Here is an 18827-nt window from a genome sequence, read left to right on the forward strand (position 1 = left end):
GGTGGCCCAGCTCAGGCGGCCCGGGCGCGCCCGGGGTCCGCGAGGCTCGCGCGCCCCTTCCCTCTCCAGATCCTCCGCCCAGCCCGCGCTGGCGCCGCCTCCCCTCCTCCTCCCTGCGCTGCGCCCTCGCCCGCCCGCCCGCTAATCCCGGCCGCGCCTGTCCACCCCGGCTCTGGGCCCCACGCCGACCTCCACGAAAGCGCGCCTTCCCCGCTCCCTGCCGGGCCGGCTCACTCCGCGCACCGCACGGCCTCCCTACTCCTTCCCGGGTCTCTGCGGCCGGGGGCTGTGCAGACTGGTGCTGGCTGCCCTTCCCTCTTCCAAATCGGATTTTAATTCACCAGAAGAATGCAGAAAACCACTGGCCCATCTCGCCTATCCCCGCCCTATCAAAGGGTGCGGACACTGGACCGGGGTGGGGAGTGGGCAAATGAGGTTTAAGAGCTGAAGCCCCGGATCTAGTCCATGGGAGAACCATTACTCCATCAACAGGAACGCTAGATCTAAGCATGCATAATAAGGCGTGGACCCTGCCACGTCCGTCCTGCCGGCTCACACAACCCGGTGCATTTCCTGCACCCCCAGAGCATGCCTGCCGCTTGCGTTAACATGTGCTCGTTTCAGTGTTCAGGCCCAGGATTACACCAGGAGCAGAGCAGCTGGACTCTCTCCTGTGAGCTGGTGAAACTGCTAAACCGTCATTTTCACATGCTAAGGGAAGTAGGGATGAGGACCGCGGAGGTGAACTACATCTTCCAACCTGAGTGTCAGGAGGTGGCCGCTGCACGACAGGGATTTTAGTAATGACAATTAGTGCACTGGGTGCCGCCGGTATAACACTCCTCCTCGTCCTGCCATAGCCAGTCTCTTTTGAGAGCTGAGGCCATCTAAGTTTCAACAGGTACAAACGATTTCTCCTGCCCAGTATCCTGCATTTACAGAGGTAAACCATGTCTTTCCGAGTTTTTAGTAAAAAGCCCAGTTTATTTCTGATGGACCACCCTAGCACGGTGACAAGAAATCACTACCAATAACAAAAACATTAGTCTGGCCAGGGTGGCTCACGCCTGTAATCCCAGCACTTTGGAAGGCTGAGGTGGGTGGATCACTTGAGATCAGGAGTTCAAGACCAGCCTGGCCAACATGGTGAAACCGTCTCTACCAAAAATACAAAAATTAGCTGGGTGTGGTGGTGCGCGCCTGTAGTCCCAGCTACTCAGGAGGCTGAGGCACGAGAATCACTTCAACCTGGGAGGCGGAGATCGCCCCACTGCACTCCAGGCTGGGCGACAGAGGGAGCCTCCGTCTCAAAAAAACAAACAAAAACAAAACAGTAATCCATTGTTGAACTAAGGACACTGGGATCCTCCCCACTTTTGTAAAAGTGGTAAGTGGTTATAAATTATAAAATTAATGACATTTTAAATCCTGATACATGTATATTTGTATATATGTGATATGTGCATATGTGTATCCATATCTATCAGGAAGACTGACGGTATCTTAAGTCCACACAGACCTGCTGGTATTATTTATATTGCCAGGGGCGGGAGGATGGACATGCCAGGGTAACAAAAGAAAGGAGCCTGGTGCGATGGCTCCCACCTGTAACCACAGCGTTTTGAGAGGCCAAGATGGGAGGATCACTAGAGCCCAGGAGTTCAAGACCAGCCTGGACAAGAGAGCAAGACTCTCTCAAAAAAAAAAAAAAAAGAAAGTAAAAATCGAACACAAAGTCATTTAAGATCCAAACATATGCTAGCTGCTTTTACTTTTATATATTTTACATATATTCTTACATATATTATTTTACATGTATTATTTAACACCCATAGTAGGTAGACACTATTACAATTTTGTTGATAAAAATACTGATGACAGAGACCTTAAGTAACATGTTCGAGGTCACACAGCTAGAATGTGTGTGAATGTGTCCCAGATATCTGTCACCCCGTAACAAACTACCCCCAAACGTAGATTAAATCAACAGTCATGTTGTTATGCTCATAATCCACAGAATTCAGGAATTCCGGCAGGTTGAGTGTTTCTTCTGCTCCATGTGGGGTCGCTCAGTGGCATACAGGTGGAGGGTGGTCTGGTCTGGAGGCTCTAAGAAGGCTTCGCTCATGTGTCTACACCATGCAGTGGGTGGTGGCTGGAAGCCTGGGCTCAGTTGAGCCCTCTCTCATGCAGCCTCAACACTTCTCCGAGTGGTCCCTCCAGTGAGGTCGTCAGAATTTCTACATGGTGGCTTAGGGCTCCAAGAAAGCAAGGCAGAAGCTGTCAGCTCTATTCAAGGCTGCAACTGGCAGTGTCACCTCCACTGTACTCCATAATCAAAGCAGTCTCAGAATGAAAGAGTTGGAAAAGAGACCCCTGCTCTCAATGGGAAGAACCTACAGCCCTCTTTAATCTGCCATAACCCTCCTCTGGCCACAGGTCATTTACACATGCATGATACACTCAGCTCTTTCAAGATGCTCGGAAGTTTCATCATCGAAAGCATGTCCACCTGCAGATGAGGCTTCTTCTTGGGGTATTTGCCTTACATCTGAAGACCTGCGAACTAAAGAGAAAAGGCAGCAGCCTTCTCCACACCCAACCGACAATGGTGAGACAGAGCCAGGACAGTGCCAATGGGCACCTGTCCAACAGGAGAGGCGGCAGAGTCAGGCAACGGCCACTGCGGGTTCCAGCAGGCTCCTGCTGCCTTGCCTTGAGAAGGACTTGCTTCTGCTCCTGACCTTCTCCCCAGCCCTTAGCTCTGTCCTGTGGGCTCTTGCTTCTTCCCTCCAAGACTTCCTCAGGGAAAAGAAATGGCCTAGGTTTGCAACTGAGTAGCCTCTCAGCCTGCTTTCTTCCAGGGAAGGCTGGGGAAGGGGGTCCAAAAGTCTGCGCCTCTTTTAGTTCAAGCCAGTGGCGCTTCCATCACTCTGCCAATGTAGTTCTCTTATGAACCCTGTGGGCTTCTTTGAGTTTTATCAGAGTTCACCCCATCCATGAGTCACAAATCACACTGACCTTCCTGAGATGGGCCCTTGATCCCCCTTTGAGACTGCCGGGGGACAATTCTCTTATGCTTTTTTAAAGCCCTAGTGTTTATCTTGGGGATCTATGAGATACCCCTAAGTCTGATGTCTTAATAAGCCAAACCTTTGATTTCACCTTTGCCCCTGCCTAGGATTTGATTTTCACACAGAGGCCATTTTTCAGTTTTGCCCAGAGAGATTGTGATGGTCAAAGTTGCACAAACCCAGCAAGTCTTGACTTACATTTCCTACGACTTCTGTTCAAAACCTGAACAGTTCCTTAATTCATTTGTCTCCTCTCTCAAATTTCAAAACCTAAAGCTATGTTGCTTAAGATTAAAGTGATAAAATCTTCACGTTGGATTGGTTTAGACCACCACTGCCCAGTAGAAATATAATGTGAATACATACAATTTTAAATTTTCTAGTGTCCACATTTATAAAGTGAAAGAAACAGGTACAATTTTAATGATATATTTTATTTACTCTAATATAAAATATTATCATTTCAGCATGTAATCAGTATAAAACTTAGTAATTAGATATTTTTAGTTTTTTTGTACTGAGTTTTGAAATCCTGTGTGTAGTTTACACTGATAACATATTTCATGCATCCGACAAGGTCTAATATCCAGTATCTATAAGGAACTTAAAAACATATTTGCAAGAAAAAAAAAACCCCAAAAACAAGTGGGCAAATGACATGAACAGACACTTTTCAAAAGAAGACATACATGTGGCCAACAATCATATAAAACAAAGTTCAACATCACTTATAATTAGAGGAACGCAAATCAAAGCCACAGGGAGATATCATCTCACATCAGTTAGAATGGCTATTCTTAAAAAGTCAAAAATAACAGATGCTGGCAAGTTGGATCAGAACTACTTCACTGGTTCTCCTGGATCTCCAACTTGGTCATTCACCGTGAAGGCCTTGTGACTTGTCAGCCTCCATAATCAATGAGCTAAGTCCTTGTAATAAATCTCTTTATACAGATATATATACATATAGATGTAGACATGTATCTCCTATTGCTTCTGTTTCTCTGGAGAACCTAATACAATGTTACCTGTACTTAGTCCATATGATTTTCCATCTTTCATTGATTATTTGAACCCTAATTCAGTACTGAAAAGTATACAACTATTTCTATCTTATTGTTTAAGTGTTTTACATTTTAATGCCAGGGGCCCTGGGATCAGTAATTATAATCATTAAATGGGAAACCTCAATTCCTGAAATAATAGGATCTGCCTTAGCCTACTTTGGCAAATTCATTAGGATAAAATAAAATGGTATAGGCCGGGCACAGTGGCTCAGCACTTTGGGATGCCAAAGTGGGAGGATCTCTTGAGCTCAGGAGTTCAAGACAAGCCTGGGCAACATAATGAGACTTTGTTTCTACAAAAAAAATAAAAATAAAAATAAGCTGGGTGTGTTCACACGGATCTGTAGTCCCAGCTACTCGGGAGGCTGAAGTGGGAGGATCGCTTAGAGCCCAGGAGATGGAGGCTGCAGTAAACTGTGATTAAACCACTGTAGTCCAATCTGGGTGACAAAGCAAGACACTGTCTCAAAAAATAAAAATAAAAAGTGGTATATGTGATTATGTGATCACCCTCTGAAAATATTTAATTAGTAATATAAGATATAAAATTATTGCAAAAATTATAAGTAACATTTAACTCCTCTAAAAACTGACCTGATTTCACATGCTAGCTCTGTCTTGCCCTACATGCAATGCTGAGCTGACAACTTAATGCTTTGAGCAGAAATTAGCTAAAACAAGGCTAATATTAGTCTTTCTTGTAGAGTTGTGTGAATTAGAGACAAATTTTGGATAATGCATATAGATACATAATAAATTGTAAATTATTCCATTTTTCAGCATTTAAAGCATTGATTGGAAAGTGCATATAGATACATAACAAATTGTAAATAATTCCTTTTTTCAGCATTTAAAGCATTGAGTTACTTAAAGTGAGTGTTTTTTTTTAAGTTAGATAGAGTATGAACCAGTTCATTTTAATATTATGCACTATGACATACAAAAGTTACATATAATCTTTGACATTTATCCAGTGCGAGCAGTCCTGGCTTCACATGGCTATCATGTAAACGGAAACTTGTACATATCAGAACTGTGTCCCTGCTTTGCAAATGCATACATGTACAGACAACTATGTCATCTCTCTATCCCACAGAGCTGTCTCCAGTAGCAATGAACATCTCCAGTGCCTAGATCTTAGTCCCTAACACTGTCCTAGTCCATTTGGGCTGCTATCACAAAATACCATAGACTGGGTGATTTATCAACAATAGAAATGTATTAGGTTGATGCAAAAGTAACTGTGGTTTTTGCTACGACCTGTTTCCCACAGTCTGAAGGCTGGGAAGTCCCAGAACAAGGTGGCAGCAGAGTCAGTGTCTGGTGCCGGCTCCGTGCTTCCTAGATGGTGCTCTCCAGCTGTGTCTTCACATGACCGCAAGGTGAAGAAGCCCCCAGGGCCTCTTTTATAAGGGCACAAATCCCGTTCATGAGGGCTTCGCAATCATGACCTAATCGCCTCCTAGAGGCCCCAGCTTTGGTACCAGTTCATTGGAGATAAGATTTCAACCTAGGAATTTTGGGGGATACAAACATTCAGACCACAGCAAATACCGTTCCCCAACAGAGGGACCAGGGCTCCTTGGAGAAGTGGCCGATCTGGGGGCTGAGGCAGGGAAATATGAAATGGACCTGGAGCATCCTGTCCTGCCAGACGGTAGGAAAGTACTCAAAAAACAAAAACAACAGAAGAATGAGAGCATGTCACAGGAGCCAACCCGAAAAGAGCCCCAAATGGTAAAGCTGGAACAACCTGAGTAACAAAATAAATCATGTGCTATCAGATTATAACTGAAGTACAAAATACATTTCCATGAGCCCATATTGATAGAAATAAACAAATAAATAAATAAATGGGGAAAAGAGGTGAATTTCCCGCAGAACAACTTTCCCCAGTGGTGTGTGTCTCCCCTTCCAGGAGGCTGGTGTCATACCTTCTTCTCCCAACTGGAGTGGGGCTTGACTCCAAGAGTGCAGTATGGAAATGGGGGTTGACTTCCCAGGGGAGCAACCTGACAAGCACTCCCGGAGTCAGGTGGTTCAAGGCTGGCACCACCTGTGATGCGTCATGTTGACACGCGCCCTTGCCATGAGGCGATGAGAACGGCACTTCCCTTATGTGGCCTTCCTCCCCAAACCCATAACCCCAGTCTCACCATGATAAAAACACAAGGGGAACCCCAGTGGAGCGGCCTTCTACAAAACACACGACCAGTGCTCCCCTAAACTGTCGTGGTCATCAAAACAAGAAAGTCTGAGAAACTGTCTCGGACCAGAGGACGCTGAGGAGACGTGACAACTGTGATGCCAAGTGGACCTGGAGGAGAGGAACGGCACGGGGAAAACTGGTGGTGACGGTTAATACTAGTTTAGCGGGCCGGGCGCGGTGGCTCAAGCCTGTCATCCCAGCACTTTGGGAGGCCGAGACGGGCGGATCACGAGGTCAGGAGATCGAGACCATCCTGGCTAAGCCGGTGAAACCCCGTCTCTACTAAAATACAAAAAACTAGCCGGGCGACGTGGCGGCGCCTGTAGTCCCAGCTACTCGGGAGGCTGAGGCAGGAGAAGGGCGGGAACCCGGGAGGCAGAGCTTGCAGTGAGCTGAGATCCGGCCACTGCACTCCAGCCTGGGCGACAGAGCGAGACTCCGTCTCAAAAAATAAATAATAATAATAATAAACTAGCCAGATGAGATGGTATATGACTGCAAACCTAGCTTTTGTCCTCGAAGCGCTGAGGGTGGGGAGGCATTGCCTTGAACCCGGGAGGCGGAGCTTGCAGTGAGCTGAGATCCGCGCCACTGCACTCCAGCCTGGGCCCGACAGAGCCGTAGACTTGTCTCAAAAAAAAAAAAAAAAAAATACTAGTTTAGTGGACTCTGCGTGAAGGAGAGACCCTCCATCATGTGGGTCGGACCTCATTCAATCTCTGCCAAATCCTCTGCTTCACTATCTGCCAAAATTCACTTATTTGCTAAAATATAATTGTAACCCCCCAAAATAACGTCACCTCTGCAGATTTTGCGACTTTACCCAAGCCTCCACAATGCATGTAAGGCCAATTTTAAAAAAATCTCTCTCCCTCTTCCATACACGCAAACACACACGCACACACACACACTCACTCACCAACTCATCCTGTCTGATCTCCTTTCTCCTGAAAACCCTGACAAAATACCCTGAAGAAGTACTCCTGGCGAAATGTGACATAAATGGTGGGAGTTTAGTTGATATTGCGTAATAGATTGATACTCGTTCATTAGTTGTGCATGTGTACCAGAAATAATAAGCGTTGAAGCTGCCTTTTCTGTCAACCTAAAACGCCTCTAAAATAAAAAGTCTGGTTTTAAAAAATTTGCTTGCGTTAACCTTGCTCTCATACATTTAAATATATTTTTACAAAGGTTAGCCAACTTCCCTTCAGGAGAAGATCTAATAACAACAATTATCATGTTTTATTCATTTTAGTGGGCCAAGGAGTATAAAAATCTTTAGAAAGTGCTAAGTAAACTATGAAGTCACAGCCTTTATATAAAATTATAGAAAGAATTAGCGTTATTTAATGCTTTAAAAATTACCATAAAGTGGTTCGAGCTGATTTATAAGTACATTGTTTAAATGGTCCAGGAAATTGCAATAAATAAATATGATATTAAATGATAACAGAATTTTTCTTTTATGAGAATGCCTTCTAGGCAAATCGCCTATGTAACCAACATACAGCTCTAAATGGGGACTGAAAAAAAGGCTGCATGCCAATATTGAAATGCTGGCATGCCAATATTGCCAGAGAGGCCACCAGAGGTCAACATTTCCCCTCTTTATCACTTATAAAAAAAAAAAAAAAAAAAAGAAAAAAAAATCCTTGCCCAGATTTTAATACTTTATGGCCGTTTTGTTTGTTTGTTTGTTTGTTTTGTTTTTCTTTCACGATTTAGGGTTTTTTGTGCTGAATTTTCATTCCAGAATAGAGGAGGAATCCTGTTTAAATCAGAAGCTCGCCATTTCACGTGAACAGGAGCTGAGTGCACGCAGCCCAACAGAAAGTGCCCATGATGCTTGAAGCGAGCACGAGGCAGGTAGGGATGGCTTTTCTCTGACAAGCACTTAGGCCAGAGACCAATGCCACCTCACTACGCAAACCTCACAAACCACCACATGAGCAAAACCTTCAAGCCACCTTGAAGAGTGGCCCCTACCCTTCTATACAGAAAAAAAAAAAAAAAAAAAAAAAAAAAAAAACCAGAGCGGGTCAGCCAACATCCGGCTAAATCCCAAAGGTACACGGCCTTTGTATCCAGATCAGTCCAGCTCTGTCTTTCAGAAGCTTTAGCTTTCAAAGATTCATCATCAAATCCAATTTGCTGATTTTGCTGGTTAAAGTTCCTTTCATTATTGGTCTATTTTAAACCAGACAAATACGTTCCGACCATAGGATCCAGCTAACATTTTCCTTGAAATATGCCTACAATGCCCCAGCCCTGCTTTTAAGCACTTGAGAGACAAGAAAGAGAGGATCGATCATCGATCAGTGTATTTGCAGCCTTCACAATTCATTCTTTGAAGGGGGAGCACTTACTGTAGTGCCATTCTGCCAGTGAGAAAACTCGGGCCACAGAGAAGCCTGAACGGAAGGCAGAGCCACCCTTCTTAGGCTGTGGCAGCCCTGGTTTGTGAGCACCCCACCTCCAGCCCCTGCCAGCGCACACCCCCACAGCTCTCTACCAAATCATACAGAGACGGCTAAAGCTCCGATACATGGGGGCCAAGACAACCAAGGACTTTTTATAAAATTGCTATGAATGTTGTATCTGGAAAGATGAAGATGAAAAATACTTAGACTTTTAATATGAAGCAGTGTAAAAAGCATAGAAAGTCCTATGCAATCAATGGAGGGTCCACAAGCTTAGAGAAATATAGAAGAATTAGAATAAGCTACATTATTCAAAATGAAATACCTAAGTTTCTGAAACCCAACTTTTAAAATAAGTGCTTAAAAATTTATCACGGAGGAGTAACTATGTAGGCCATAATCATATGAAATTGTCCATATTGCTACATTTTGAACCAGAGAACAGAAAATTTCATTGTTTCAACCTTCCTAATATACCCTTGAACAAATGGCGTTCGACTATTAATATCCAATTTTTTTCTTACTTTTACACATTGTGTTTACCATACTTAGTATAAAGTTTAAAAAGAATAATCTAAAACTGTTTTACAAAATTTTGATAATTAAACAGTCTTTCAAAATAAAATGACTATCCAAATATATTCTATGAAGAGTTTGATTGGGCAAACTGCAACACCAATAAGGCCAAATTTTCCTAAAATGTGTTTTTTGATGTTTATTCTTTTAAATAGCACAGCAGAAAACAAAGACTTCACAGTAATTGCTAGACCACTATTGTATGTTATATTTCATGTAACTGAAATATTAAGATGCAATTGATCCTTCTTATTCTCTGGTTCACTCTCTGCAAATTCACCTACTTGCTAAAATATATCTGTAAGCCCCAAATCCACACGCGTGGTGCCTCCGTGCCCCTCCGCACACGTGCAGAAGGCAGACACATCTGAGTGTCTTCAGCTGCATGCTCCCCACTGCGGTCACACAAGGTGACCCTGCCTTGTTTCAGCTCTCACACTGTAAACAAGTGTGCACTTTTGTGGGTCTATTCAGTGCTGTCACAGGTTTTCCAAACTGTCGTGCTTTTTTTTTGGTGATCTGGCTGTGTCAAGTGGTCCTGCGGAGTGTTGTGTTAAAGCTATTAAGTGTTCCTAAGTGCCAGAAGACCGTGGTGTGCCCTGGGAAGGAAATATGTATGTTGATCAGCTTTCAGGCACGAGGTATAGACAGTACTGTCGGTGAGTTCAATGTTAGCAAGTCACCACTATATATTAAACCAGGTGTCTTTAAACAGGAACACACATTAGACAAGATCAGGTATTGATCAGCTGACAAAAATGTTGAGACTGGAGACTCACAGGAAGCTAACCCTGTATTTCCTCTACAGTATGGTTCAGTATTCACTACATCATGGTTTCTGGTGACTTCACAGACCATGACCACCAGGCATAATGAGAACTGATGATTACCTCTACCACCACTCATATTTATGTGACATGACGATACAACGTCTTCAGAAATCTATTACTAAATTTCAAGACATACAGACGGAATTTCAGAACATTAGAATTGGGAGATTGCATGGGTTTTATGTTTAATACACAATCTAAAGTAAAAAATGTGAGTGTAGAGGCAAAGGGGTGGTGCCTGCTGTCTTATGTCTGCACTGCAGTTTGCTTGCCAGATCAGAATCAAATCCAGTGGTTCTCAAAAGGTAACATGCAGCAGAATCTCCAGTGCTCGTAAAAACCCAAGTTGCTGGGCCCCACCCCAGTCTCTGGTGCAGCAAGTCTGCAGTGAGAATGTGGATTTCTCAGGATCCCACGTGCTGCTGGTACTGCTGGCCCAGGATGGCACTCCGAGAGCCACCGCCCTGATTCATCTGTTATACATTCTATCCTCCCAACCCATTCCCACCTAAAAAATTGCTTGAGCCCAGAAACTGTGTCATATTGAATTGTGTCACCCCAGCCTCAGCACACCTTTAATCGATGTTTGAAGGAGTAGAGGAACTCATCAAAGCAGCCTTCCTATTCCATAGAAGAGACTGTGAGGTCTCAGAAGGGCAGGCCTTGGTGCTTGGTGAAGACCAGGGACCAGAACCCAGATCCCTGCACACCTGCAGCACACGAAGTGGCTAGGCTTTCCCTCGACAGCCTTAATTCTAAGTAAATCCTGTTCCATCTTTGGGTGGGAACACTGGCAGAACACCCTTTCTAAATGCAAAACACCAAAACTGTCAGATTCTAGGGCAGTGCAGGATGCCCAGGGAAAACTGAGGTCTGACTAAAGAAGGCACTTGGGAGAGCACAGAGGTTCCTCTTTACTTGGTGCTCCAGGGCTCTCAGCTGACCAAAGCCGAAAGGAGAACTCAGGCTGCCAGACACTCTCAGGATGACTGTGTTCTCACTGTCTTTCTCCTGCACCTAAAAAAGAGGCTCTTGTTCCTCTCCCTGCTGCAGCGCTTAGTACAGAGTCAGGCATGAACACGCTTCACATCCGGCTTTCTTCCTATTTGAGACCCAGGAAGATACCAGTCTAAAATGTTGCAAAAGAAGAAAATAAAGATCATAATTGCTCAGGTTTAATCTCTGAGGCTGGGATGCGTCTATCTTCAACAGCATCTCACAGTGCTATCTGGAAGCCCTTGCCAAAAAATGTAAAAAGATCAGTCCTCCATTTCAAACTCATTAGAGTGGCTGTTTAAAAAGAAAGAAAGAAAATAAGTTTTGGTGAAGACATAGAGAAATGGGAATCCTCATGAATCACCAGTGGAAACGTAAAACAGTGCAGCTACTAGGAAAAAATCATTTGGTGATTCCTCAAAAAGTGAAATGTAAAATTACCCTACAATCCAGCAGTCCCACTTCTTGGTATATACTGAAAGAATTAAAAGCAGGGACATAGGCCAGGTGCAGTGGCTCATGCCTGTAATCCCAACACTTTGGGAGGCTGAGGTGGGCGGATCACTTGAGCCAGGAGTTTGAGACCACCTTGGGCAATACAGGGAGATCCTGTCTCTACAAAAAATGTAAAAAGTAGCTAGGTGTGGTGACACATGCCTGTACTCCCTGGTACTCTGGGAGGCTGAGGCAGGAGGATCACCTGAGCCCAGGAGGTCAGGGTTGCGGTGAGCTATGATCACGCCACTGTACTCCAGCCCGAGTGACACAGCAGGAACCCATCTCTTAAAAAAACGCTCACAGCAGCAGCACTGTTCACATAGCTGAAGAGGGAAACAACCCAAATGTCCATCAACAGAAGAATGGATAAACAAAAGGTAGTATATATTAATACATGCGATTAAATACTATCTTAAAAAGGAGTGAAAATCTGCTTCATGCTGTAACATGGATGAACCTTAAAATCCTTACACTAAGTGAAATAAGCCAGACACAAAAGCCCAAATATTGTATGACTCCAGTTATATAAGGTCCCTGAAGTAGTCAAATTCATACAGACAGAAAGCAGAACGGTGGTTGCCAGGTGCTGAGGAGAGGAAGGAACAGGGAGTTACTGGTAATGGGTAGTGAGTTTGTTTGAGATGATGAAAAACTTGTGGAGATAGATGGTGGTGATGATTGCACAACACTATGAATGTGGTACTTAATGCCACTAAATGGTACACTTAGAATTGTTAAAATGATCTATTCTATATCATGCATATTTATCACAATTTCTAAAAAATCACCTCCCAGCTGAAGAACGTAGTGTGTAGCCTGGAAAGAAGTCGAGACAATACATGACTCCTGTGTAACCCTTACCCACCAGTGAATGCCTAGGGAGGAGGAGGCAGTGTTGAGTCAGAAGCCTTTATTCACGTTCCCTAAACAGTGCTGAGTGCAGGCCAGCTCTATAAGCAGAGCTCGTCTAAGAGCCCAGCATCAATGTCGCTTTAAAAAATCCATCTCCAAATACCATCACACTGGGGGTTCAAGGCTTAACATATGAATTTAGGGAAAGACTGTGAAAGGAAAACAGAAACTTGGGACCCCAGTTCATGATGCCAAAAGGAAAAACTTAAGCCGAAAGTCGAGTCCAATGTAAGAAACTATCTTTCCTTTTGTTGACAGGCAGAGAGCTACAGATAAAAGGTTAAATATCTTCACACTCCATGTTCACCTTATCTTGCGTAAAGAGCCTAGATTAGTACCTAACTGACCATTCCCCTCCCTGCTCCTTTTGTCTTGGAACAAGTGGATTCAGTAGTGAGACCCTACCCTCCCTCTATCCCCTCCAGCCTCCTTTTCCCCTTTAAATACCGAAGCCCTCAAAATCATCTTTGGAAAAAGGCACAGACCTGTCTCCCTGGCATGTTCTTAACCTTGGCAAAATTTCTAAATTGATTGAGACCTGTCTTAGGTACTTTTTGGTTTAGAAGACACAGACATTCAGCCCGTAACAATCGTCTTCTCACCAATGTCTGCAACACCAACTTTGCAACAATCCCATAGACAAATAGGTCTGTTTCTGGCTTTTCTACTGGGCTCCCATGGCCCATCTGTTTATCTTTGCATCACTAACACACTGTCTTATTTACTGTGGCTGTTAAATCAATTTCATATCTAGGAGAGTGATTACTGTGTTCTGTGCCTCACCAGTGCTTTAAGGGCACAAAACCTACCAGTGGAAAAGCAAAGACCTCACAAATCCTGAGCAGAAAAAAATAATAGTTGGTCTCTGTTAACAACTTTTAGGAATTTTTTGAGCCTATATTTTCCTTTTTATATCAGCACAAGAGTGACTTATGATTTTTTAAACTCCAATTAAATTTAAACAACCTATTACAATAAGAATTAAAATTCTCAATGAGAAAGTATTGTAACATTTTTCTTTGTAGTAGAATGTAAAATGACAGTGTGCCTTGTAATCTATCTTATTTCAAATTCAGTAAAATTCAGTAATTCCCAACTTGGAAAAAAGTTTTTTCAATACTGTTAGATAAACATTCCAGGAGGCCACTGTTTTGGTTTAAGCTCCTGCACTAGGTCCCAAAAGACAAGACTAAAAACCAAAATGTAGTTATGTGCTCAAGTTCCACTTCACCAAACCCAAACTGAGTTGGTTTGTTTTTGTTTGTTTTTTTTTTTTTGAGACAGAGTCTTGCTCCGTCACCCAGGCTGGAGTGCAGTGGCAAGATCTCTGCTCACTGCAACCTCCGCCTCCTGGGTTCAAGCGATTCTCCTGCCTCAGTCTCCTGAGTAGCTGGGACTAAAGGCATGTACCACCATGGCCGGCTAATTTTTGTAATTTTAGTAGAGATGGGGTTTCACCATGTTGGTCAGGTTGGTTTCGAACTCCTGACGTCAAGTGACCTGCCCACCGCAGCCTCCCAAAGTGCTGGGATTACAGGCGTGAACCACCAAGTCGATCCCCAAACTGAGCGATTATCCAGCCTTTCCAGAAATCAGGAGAGAAAGACATCCTGATTTCCCAAACAGACCAATCAGCATCATAACACTGAAGTCCTCTGTTTTCATCTCTCACCTGGAGTAACCCAATGTTAGCCCATCAGTTTGTTTTCTTTCTTTCTTTATTCCTTTCTATTTATTATTATTATCATTATACTTTAAGTTCCAGGGTACATGTTTTGTCTCCCTATCTCTGCCTTACAAGGAAAAATAAAAAAACATTGAAATGACCAACTCACTCTTTGTTCTTTGTTTCTGCTTTCTCCACCGTTTCCTGTCTATAAAGCTCACCTCCTCTGCTTTGCCCCTTGGCACATTTAATTCTATTTTCTGGAAGCGTTGCCCAATTCCAGAATCACAAATAAAACCAATTGAGATTTCTGAACTAAATTTGTTGTAATTTTGTCTCCTGATAAGACTGATGGCTTCATTTTCAGAAGTAGATAACAGGTCTTTAAAAATTTGCCCTTCTTTAAAAGTGACATACACTGGAAAATATTGTACCAAGGTCATTTGCCAAATGATTAATATCACCAAGTCTCTGTTGTGGAAATGACGTGTTATCTGTGTTGCTTTTATGGAGATAATAAAGAAAGCTAGAATAGAAGCTAAACCCATTCAAAAGCAAATTCAAAATAACTTTTTTCCTAACGATCGATTACAGTTAAAGGGCGAGCTGACCCTCCAAGGCTTGTTTGGGGTCATTTAAAACCTTCCAGTAAATGGTCTGTTTTAATTAACAGAAGGTCTTAATTTTAATATAGTGTAACTTTTACTTTTTGGTTAGCAATTATTTTGTCTGTTAGCAAAGAGATCCTTACCTATCCTCAAGGATAAGATGCATGAAAATCGGCATCAACGTCCTCTCCTAGAAGTCTCATTGTTCTACCTTCATATTCAGATCTACGGTCCGCATGAAATTGTTTTGTATGTGTAGTGTGACTTGAGGTATCAGGCATCTTTTACTTCTGTAAGGATACACAATTGGTTCTGCACTATTTATTGAAAAGACCATTGCCTCAGTCAGCTCAGGCTACTGCGGCAAGACACCACAGCCTGGGCAGTTTCATCAACAGACACTGACTTCTCACAGTCATGGAGCCTGGAAGTCCAAGATCAAGGTGCCGGCTGTTTTGGTTCTTGTGAGGGCATCGTCCTGGCTTGCCAAAGGCTGCCAACTCCCTGTGTGCTCAAATGCCCTCTTCTTTGTGTGAACATGGAGAGTGGGAGAGTAGGAGGCTTTTTTTTTTTTTGAATTGGAGTCTTGCTGTCACCCAGGCTGGAGTACAATGGCATGATTTCAGTGCACTGCAACCTCCGCCTCATGGGTTCAAGCGATTCACCTGCCTCAGCCTCCTGAGTAGAGGGATTACAGGCATTTGCCACCACACCTGGCTAATTTTTGTATTTTTAGTAGAGATGGGGTTTTACCATGTCAGTCAGTCTGGTCTCGAACTCCTGACCTCAGGTGATCCACCCACCTCAGCCTCCCAAAGTGCTGGGATTACAGGCGTGAGCCACTGCGCCGGCCCTTCCTCTTCTTATAAGGGTACTAACCCTGTCACAGGGGCCTTTCCTCAAGACCTAATCTAAACCTAGTTACTCCCCAAATACCAACACACTGGGAGTCAGGGGCTTAACATACGAATTTGGGGAAAGACACAGACATTTGGTTCATAGCAACCATCTTTTACCAATATCTGCAGCACCAACTTTGCAGCAACCAAACATCCATGTACAAATAGGTGTTTCTGGCTTGTGTACTGTACTCTCCTGGCCTATTTGTCTACCTTTGTATCAGTAACATACTGTCTTATTTATGTATTCCTCTCATATATATGAGAGGAATTACTGTGTTGTTAGAATCTAAGGTAAATTCGTGGTATTTTTTCTGAAACAAATTGTCTCTAAAAAATTGTATATAATTGGCCAGGCACAGTGGCTCATGCCAGTAGTCCCAGCACTTTGGGAACTCAAGGTAGGTGAATCGCTTGAGTCCAGGAGTTTGAGACCAGCCTGGGCAACATGGTAAAACCCCCTATCTACAGAAATACAAAAAAACTGCCAGGCATGGTGGCTACTGGGGAGGCTGAGGTGGGAGGATCACCTGACCCCGAGCAGGTAGAGGCTGCAGTGAGCTGAGATCACGCCCCTGCACTCCAGTCTGGATGACAGAGTGAGACCCTGTCTCAAACAAACAATTATACACAATTACTGTTAAAATCTTCCACTACAATTTTGGATTTATTTCTCCTTTTAGTTCTGTCAAGATATATATGGAGATATAGATATATAGATATGATAGATAGATAGATGATAGATAGATAGATAGATATAGTGAGAGAGAGAGATTTCATAAAGTCAAATTTTAGATTCCTTTATTGGAGTAAAATAGGTTTTGCACTGTTTACAAGTTTATGTCTGGGTTGTAGCAGTTACCTGTATTTCCTATGCTCTTCCATTCAATCTTGGCTGCCACAGGCTGATGGATAGGAATGGCAAAAAACACTTTTTCTTGCATCTGGAGCAGAAGCCTTGGCAGCAGACATCAGCTGCTGCAAGTTGGTCAAATGGGTGCATCTTTATGTACTTTTTGAAACAATGTTATTGGTGCCTATAAATTAAGAATTCTTATATCTTCTCATAGAGTGGCCCGTTAAACTTTAAGAAATGGCCCTTGTTACTTCCACCAAGGCTTCCTATTTATTTGGAAGTCTACTTGGTCTGATATAATACAAGATACACCAGCTTCCTTTTATTTGGATTATTTGCAAATTCAAACACCTGATGTGTACATTTATTTTTAACATTTTTTTCTTCTTCTATTTAACTGGTATCTGGTAAACACTATAGAGTTGTTGCTTACAGCTTAAGTTCAAAGAGGATTGTATCTGCTTCTTACAGCAGACTGTGCTGGGGGATCTCACAGTCCCAGGTCACCTTAATCCAATCCGGAATTGAGAAGATCTAAAACTGGGTTTCAGTCCCTAGCACTGCTCTATGTGCAGGTCACCCTAACTCCTTTGAGGTCTTTAACTTGGTGTTCAGCTTCTCTAGTTGCTTTCAGCTGGTAGTTGGTCTGAAACAATCCAGTCCACCCTTGCTGGACGTGGAATTAAGAGAACTTTTGAAGTGAGATATTGTATGGTGTGTGATATGAATCACATTCATCTTTCAAGGGGATATTTAGTGAAATACACAGTTTTTCCTCGTGATTTAACGCAATTACAGTTCATGAATTCCTTATGGGGAAAGGGAAGTTGCATCCTTGCTTCAGGGTGAGTGTGGGGCAAAAACAGAGGCTTCCCAACAGGGACAGGAAGGTACACATTAGAAGTGTATTCGGAGCACATATACATAGACACACACACACACTCATACACACATGCACACATACACACTCATACACAGACACACAGAGGCACATACACACACACTCATACACACAGAGACACATACACACACACACTCATACACAGACACACAGAGACACACATCCATACAGACACATACATGGACACAAAGTGACAGATACACACACAGACACACATTCATACACACACTGAGATGCAGGCACACACACAGATACAGGCTCATACATGGACACACACCAATACAGACACATATACACAGACACTCATACAGACACAGAGATGCACACACACATACACACACGCCCCTATACAGACACATACACCATACACACATGCACATACGCAGACACAGAGACATCCATCCAGCCACACATACATATATATACACACACAGACACACAATGCTAAGCTCAAAGTGTGAATATTAAAAAGTGTGAATATTAACCAAACCAACAACTGAAGTACATTAAATAATAAAGGTGAACATTCTAATTCTAAATAAACAGAATTTCATATGGACCTTGAATTTCAAAAAACCATGAGCTCTGGAATATACCGGATCTATTTCCATTAAGCAGAGCTCAGCCCTTCCCCATGATAAACAAAAATACATACAATACATGTCCTCATGAGGGGGAAAGAAAGCCTCGTGAGCTACAGTGTTCCAGGGACGGTTCCGTTGTTCTTTTTGTTTGGTTTTGTATAGTATTTAGCTGAGTGGCTCCCGAAGACAGACAATTGCAAGGAGGCCCCTGCAGAGCACAATTTCCTTTCACCCTCGTATCATCTAAACTCATGGTCCTTCACCTCAGTGTCAGTCGGAAGCTGTGACCACAAAAATGTAGGACTAATTTTATCAATGATTTGCATTAAAAAACAGAATATTGGCCAGGCACAGTGACTCACGCCTGTAATCTCAGAATTTTCGGAGGCAGAGGTGGCTGGATCACCTGAGGCTGGGATTTCAAGACTAGCCTGGTCAACATGGTGAAGCCCTATCTCTACTAAAATACAAAAATTAGCGGGGCATGGTGGTGTGTGCCTGTTGTCACAACTACTCGGGAGGCTGAGGCAGAAGAATCACTTGAACCTGGGAGGTGGAGGTTGCAGTGAGCCGAGATGGCGCCATTGCACTCTAGCCTGGGTAACAAAAGAGAAACTCCACTTCAAAAAAGAAAAGAAGAGAAAAGAAAAGAAAAAGAAGAGAAGAGAGAACAAAAGAAGGAAGGAGGAAAGGAGGAGGAAAGAAGGAAGGAAGGAAGGAAGGAAGGA

General features: G+C 43.2%; 1 protein-coding gene across 4 annotated transcripts in view; it reads right to left on the bottom strand.

Moving 5' to 3' along the window:
• FAM149A (family with sequence similarity 149 member A) overlaps window positions 1-18827 on the bottom strand; it is a 72685-nt gene that overhangs the window by 36675 nt on the left and 17183 nt on the right. Inside the window, exon 1 of one of the 4 annotated variants that reach the window (XM_017862645.1) lies at window positions 190-404. The exons of the other annotated variants lie outside the window; for them this stretch is intronic. The gene's annotated coding sequence lies outside the window, so the exon portion shown is untranslated. Of the gene's footprint in view, window positions 1-189; window positions 405-18827 lie in introns of those variants that run through there. 4 annotated transcript variants of the gene reach the window in all.

The sequence above is a fragment of the Rhinopithecus bieti genome, unplaced genomic scaffold, assembly GCF_001698545.2.
Source record: "Rhinopithecus bieti isolate Rb0 unplaced genomic scaffold, ASM169854v2 scaffold_56174, whole genome shotgun sequence".
NCBI classification, from domain to species: Eukaryota; Metazoa; Chordata; class Mammalia; order Primates; family Cercopithecidae; genus Rhinopithecus; species Rhinopithecus bieti.